At 39.6% G+C, this 6,809-nt stretch overlaps 1 long non-coding RNA gene across 1 annotated transcript; it reads right to left on the bottom strand.

The window, feature by feature from the left end:
• Positions 1–315: 315 nt before the first annotated feature.
• LOC145000005 (uncharacterized) lies at positions 316–3,803 on the bottom strand. The gene is made up of 3 exons (XR_013661082.1): positions 3,633–3,803; positions 2,908–3,001; positions 316–2,286 (listed from the first exon to the last, which is right to left on the bottom strand). It is a non-coding gene; the product is annotated as an uncharacterized LOC145000005 (long non-coding RNA).
• Between the last annotated feature and the right edge of the window lie 3,006 nt (positions 3,804–6,809).

Here is a 6,809-nt window from a genome sequence, read left to right on the forward strand (position 1 = left end):
GACTTACACTTCAACTTCCTAAGACCCATTGCGTTGAAACTATCAAAGTCAATCTGATTTTTAATCCTCTAGGAAGAACACCTAGTTCTCCTCCACTAGGGCTCACTCTATCATTGGAAAACGTCGCCCACGTCGAAGCGTAAAACCGACTCATCCAGATACCTTCCTTATATGATTATCGGTATGCAAAAATGGCATATGACCATTCCTCGATATATTATACAGATTTTTGCATTGTTTATATCTCCAGAATCTTTGTCACGACTACTACAACTGTCTTCATAGATATCGGGTTTATCCATATTTTTATTTTGGGCGCTTATTTTCATTCTTAATTTATTCTATCTTATAAATAAGTTTAATGCATATAAATTCACATAATTCATATAACATTCAAGTAATTCCTCTTTATTACTTCAAGATAAGTTACATTTGTTGACCCTAACTATTACATCATCGTATCAATGCTTAGCCTCGAAGCGCGGGCGTTACAATTCTCTCCCCCTTAGGATGATTTCGTCTCAGAATCATGCATCAGCAAACAGATGTGGATAGCGACTCATCTTGTCATTCTCCATTTCCCAGGTGAGGTTTGACCCGTTCGTATGTTTCCATCACACATGCACTAAGTCGACCATCGTGCGTCGCAACTTCTTCGTCTTACGGTCAACAATCGCCTCCGGCTCTTCAATTAGCCTCTTATTTTCATCCATCCTTAACTTAGAAATTGGAATTATGTCGGGAACTTCTCTCATGAACATCCTCAAATAACACACATGGAAAATGTTATGAATACCATTTAGTTCTGCTAGTAGTTCTTGCTTGTAATTGGTTCCCAATCGTTTGAAGAACTTTGAATGGTCCAATAAACCTTGGACTCAACTTTCCTCTTTCCCCAAATCTTTGAAGTCCCTTCCACGGCGAGATTTTAAGCAAAATCGAATCTCCAACTTCGAATGCCATCGGTCGTCGCTTCTTGTCAGCATAGCTCTTTTGATGATCCTGAGCTACTAACATCCTTTCCCTAATCATTTTCAGCTTTTCAACAGTCTGATGGACTATCTCAATGCCCATGAACTGCTTTTCTCCATCCTCAAGCCAACATGACGGCGTACGACACTTTTATCCATACAAAGCTTGATAATGTGCCATCGTGATGCTCGAATGGTAACTACTATTGTAAGAAAACTCTACCAGGGGTAAGTGTTCATCCCAGTTACCTTGGAATTCTAGGGTACACGCTCTTAGCATATCTTCCTGTGTCTGAATCATTCTTTCACTTTGACCATCAGTTTGCGGATGGTAAGTTGTACTTAAACACAACTTCGTACCCAATTCCTCTTGTAGACTTCTCCAAAACCTTGATGTGAAACGACTTCCTTCACATAAGCATTTGCAAGCTTGTCCATAGACCATCTTTCAATGACTAATATGACCGTCCTTCTTTATGGGCAGCTTAGTGACAAAATCCATGGTAATGTATTTTCATTTACCCATCGGTATAGGTAAAGGTTCTAAACTCCCATATGGTTTCTGATGTTGTACCTTAACTCTCGCACATGTTACACAATCTGTCACAAACTTTGTAACATCGAGCTTCATCGTCTACCACCAGTATTAGGGTTTCAGATCCCTATGCATTTTGGTACTGTTGGGATGAATCAAGCACATCGTCTTATTAGCTTCTTCCATCAAAAGATCTCTTACTCCTCCTGCCTTAGGCACCGAAATTCTATCTTGGAATACCTTCAATCCTTGGTTATTTGTACCGAACACCAATGTTTTTCCCAAACATTCTTCCTTTCATTCATTTCTCTCTAAAGTTTCTTCCTGGTCTTTCTTGATACTTTCCACAATCATTGAGACAACTACAATTCTTAACGCTTTTAGCCTTCTCTTTTCAAGGCTCACTTTTCGGCTTAGAGCATCAGCTGCTACATTTTCTTTACCAGGGTGGTAAAGTGTCTCAGAATTGTAATCCTTGAGTATGAGACATCCCCAAAATCACGGCCAGAAAAGACCGGTTTTGTTTATACTTTATTTCAAAATCAGAGTTATCTTTTAATAAAAGGATTGCGGAATTTGTCCCAAAACAATAATATGATAAAGATTTATCAAAAGCATTTCCATAGAAATATATTTCATTAAAAGACTCGGGATGTCATGTTCGTACAGATCAAAAGTATAAACAGTACAATATAAGCCTTACTACATTATTTCATATCTACAGGCCTATATCCGTAATCCCTCGTCCAAAACATCACACCTATGCTCATGCGCCACTACCTGTAATACATAAAACTGAGTGGGTCAGGCTTGGGAGCCTGGTGAGCACATAGGGTTTTCAACCCATAATAAATAAGTTTATTAATTTCATCAATCAACAATAACCCGATTACTCGTTCCCGTTATCCTCACTTTACGTCCCTAAACACCTATCATAAGGGACCTAGTCTAAGGATCTTCATCGGGACGGACACTACTGCTAAGGGGATTCCTCAGCAATAAATGTCCTAATAGGCAACCATGTGGGGGATGGAGTACATCTGGTGAGCACACAGTTCAAATAAACACCTACAGGTTGCGAGCCTGCTAGTGTTCCACTGGACTGTCTAGAATAGTCCGTGGTCGTCATCTATACTCCGCTAGATGACTGGATCATCAATAACATCTATAATGAGGCCTCTCCTTATTTTATTTTGTCACATAGCAACTATTACATCTACCCATGTTTTACCCAACACATTTTGTAGATATAAAATACATATACAGTTAAATTTTTGAAAACATGTATAAAACGTTCATCCAGCATAGATAGCAAGTATTCAGATAATATGCAAACATAGCACGTAATTTATATTAAATACTTCATATCTATGTGTAAGCTGAAAGTAACTATGCACTCACCTTAACGTTCGATAGACGATTAGTGTTCTGGAATGGATGCGAGAAGGTCGAGTAGTATTTCCGTGAATATGAATCTCCGAGAAAATTTAGTTTCCTAAGGAAATATTAATATAATTAATATTTGGAGGGTAGCTTGGTAATTAACCAAGGTATGGGGTCCATTTACTAATTTAATAAATCAAATGGTGTTATGTTTGTCAATACTTTTCAAATTAATGGCTAAAATGAATTATATAAATTCCAAGTTTGCATCTTGGACTTATTTTGCAATGAAATTCCATGGAGGGGGCTTTTAATTATTTTGAATTACTATAAGGACTATATGTAGTTAATTGAAATGGAAGTTTGGAAAAGAAAAAAGAAAAATATGTATATATGTTTCTTTCGTATTTACATATATAAATATATATGTTGTTTGTAAATTAGGAAATAAGAATGGGCTACTTTGTAAACTAAACACAACTTGAGGGTTTGTTTTCAATAAAATAAATGGAAGTTTGAGCTTTATTTTCAGATTTTACTGATCAAACAAACAATTTGTATGTATGGCTAATAAAAGAAATGAATGGCTTCTTTCTTTTGGCTACTGATTGAAAATACATCACATATGTGCATGAGGTTTTAAGAAAGAAAACACATGAATTTGCCTTGCTTCCCTAGTGAGTTCGAACAACATAGGAAAATAATAATAATAATAATAATAATCTTAGCGATGGAGGACTTACGGTGGCACCAATATGGTAGTGATGGTGCAAGATTGGTGCTAGATGGAGGAGCTTGTGACAACAGTAGGTGGTGGAAATGGTGGTTATTCAATCTAAGAGAGATAGAAAGGGATATAGAGATCAAGATTGAGAGAGAGAGAGAGAGAGGGGGGGGAAGAAGAGGAAGATGATGGCAGATTTTGTGAGTGAGAAATGAAGGTGTCTAAGCCTCATTTTATAGTAAACACACACACTCACATACAAGTTTGGGCCATGCCTCCAGCCAAGCAATGTACTCACAAATTGAAGTGTGCAAGCAAAAGAGTGAGGATGAGGAGAAGATCACGTGGATAAGACCAAGAGGAGAAGCAATTGGCTGGGGATTTTTTTTTCTCCCATGCAAGTCATGTGGGTCCACATGGGTTTTTTCCTCCTTTAATTGCCCAAAACACACAAAATCGGGTGTCTCGAGATCTCAACATCGGATTGTGTTTTTGAAAATTTCTTATGAAAGAGGGTAATTCAAGGATTCCAGAAACCCGAACGGATTAATTTTTGGAGTTATGGAACCCCGGGAATCCCGTCGGAAATCCCGGGAATCCCCGAACGGATTAAATATTTTCGTTAAAAATATTTCGAGTATGAAATCAAATACTAGACCATATCTTGAGTCCAAAAACGCCCTCGGAAATCCCGTCGGCAAAGCATAAGTACCGCAAAGGATCGATTCGGTTTTACGCGATTAAAGAAAAGCAGTGTTTTACTGTCTGATTTTCGTAAAACTGCCGTATCTTTTGCATACGAACTCCGTCTTCGACGTTCTTTATATCCACGCGTAGGCAGAAAGGTACTCTCCAACTTTATGTAATTATATCAGGTTTATCTCACAATTTAATTTTGACGCTTGTTTTTATTCTTTATTAATTATATCTTTATAATTAAATAATAAGCATATAAATTCACATAATTCACAAAATACTCAAATATTTCATCTTTATTACTTCAAAAAGAGTTACAAGAGTTGACCTAGACTATTTCATTGACAAAAATGCTTAGCCCTGAAACTCGAGCGTTACAATTCTCTCCCCCTTAGGATGATTCCGTCCCGGAATCATACATCAACAAACAGATGTGGATAGCGACTCATCATGTCATCCTCTGTTTCCCAAGTGAGATTCGGCCCATTCGAATGTTTCCATCGGACTAGCACTAAGTCGACCATCTTGCGTCGTAACTTCTTAGTCTTACGGTCAACAATTGCCTCGGGCTCTTCGATCAGCCTTTTATTTTCATCCATCCTTAACTCTGAGATTGGAATTATGTCGGGAACATCTCCCGTGAATTTCCTCAAATAACACACATGGAAGGTGTTATGAATACCATTGAGTTCTTCGGGCAATTCCAGCTTGTAAGCTTGGTTCCCAATCTTCTGAAGAACTTTGAACGGTCCAATAAACCTTGGACTCAACTTTCCTCGTTTCCCAAATCGTATAAGTCCCTTCCACGGTGAGACTTTAAGCAAAATGGAATCCCCAACGTCGAAGGTTATCGGTCGTCTTTTCTTGTCAGCATAGCTCTTCTGACGATCCTGAGCTGCTAACATTCTTTCCCTAATCACCTTCAATTTCTCAGCAGTCTCATGGACCATCTCGGGGCCCATAAACTGCTTCTCTCCAGCTTCAAGCCAACAAGACGGCGTACGACACTTCTGTCCATACAAGGCCTGATAAGGTGCCATCTTGATGCTCGAGTGAAAACTATTGTTGTAGGAAAATTCTACTAGAGGTAAGTGCTCGTCCCAATTCCCTTGGAATTCGAGGGTACATGCTCTCAGCATATCTTCCAACGTCTGAATCGTTCTTTCACTCTGACCATCAGTTTGCGGATGGTAAGCAGTACTCAAACACAACTTTGTACCCAGCTCCTCTTGTAGACTCCTCCAAAACCTTGACGTGAAACGACTATCACGATCTGACACAATCGTAAGAGGGACACCGTGATGTCTTACAATTTCCTTCACGTAAGCATTTGCGAGCTTATCCATAGACCACTTCTCGTTGGCTGCTATGAAGTGTGCACTCTTGGTGAAACGATCCACGACTACCCAAATCATGTCGTGTCCGTTCTTTGTTTTGGGCAGTTTAGTCACAAAATCCATGGTGATGTCTTCCCATTTACCCATGGGTACAGGTAAAGGTTCTAAACTCCCATACGGTTTCTGATGTTGTGCCTTAACCCTTGCACATGTTACGCACTCAGCCACATACTTCGCAACATCGAGCTTCATCGTCGGCCACCAGTAGTAGGGTTTTAGGTCCCTATACATTTTAGTGCTACCGGGATGAATTGAGTACATGGTCTTGTGTGCTTCTTCCATTAGAAGATCTCTTATTCCTCCCGTCTTAGGTACCCAAATTCGATCTTGGAATACCTTCAGTCCTCGACTGTTCGTACCGAACACTAACGTTTTTCCCAAACGTTCATCCTTTCGGTCATTCTTTTCTAAGGCTTCCTCTTGAGCTTTCCTTATACTTTCCACAATCGTCGAGACGACTTCAATTCTTAACGCTCTTGCCCTTTTTCTTTCAAGGTTGACTTTCCGACTGAGAGCATCAGCAACAATATTTGCTTTACCTGGGTGGTAAAGTATCTCACAGTCGTAGTCCTTGAGAAGTTCTAGCCAGCGTCGTTGCCTCATGTTCAACTCCTTCTGATTAAAGAGATAATGGAGACTCTTATGATCAGTGAAGAGCTTGCACTTCGTGCCGTAGAGGTAATGCCTCCATATCTTTAAGGTGAATACTACTGCTGCCAACTCCAGATCATGAGTGGGGTAGTTCTTTTCGTGCTCTTTCAATTGTCGAGATGCGTATTCTATCACCTTTTCTCTTTGGGTCAGAATACAACCTATCCCGACTCCAGATGCATCACTATAAACTGCGAAATCTTCTACTCCGTCGGGTAGAGAAAGTATCGGTGCTTCACATAACTTCTTCTTTAGCTTTTCGAACGCCTCATCGTGTTTCTCACTCCATGTATACGTAGCTCCTTTATGGGTCAAAGCTGTTAATGGAGCAGCTATCGAAGAAAAACCTTGGATAAACCATCGATAATACCCGGCTAATCCTAGAAAGCTTCGAATCTCCGTGGGATTCTTCGGACGTTCCCACTTCATTACAGCTTCGATCTTGGCAGGGT

This window comes from Lactuca saligna, chromosome 6 (genome assembly GCF_052625555.1).
Source record: "Lactuca saligna cultivar CGN05327 chromosome 6, ASM5262555v1, whole genome shotgun sequence".
NCBI classification, from domain to species: domain Eukaryota; kingdom Viridiplantae; phylum Streptophyta; class Magnoliopsida; order Asterales; family Asteraceae; genus Lactuca; species Lactuca saligna.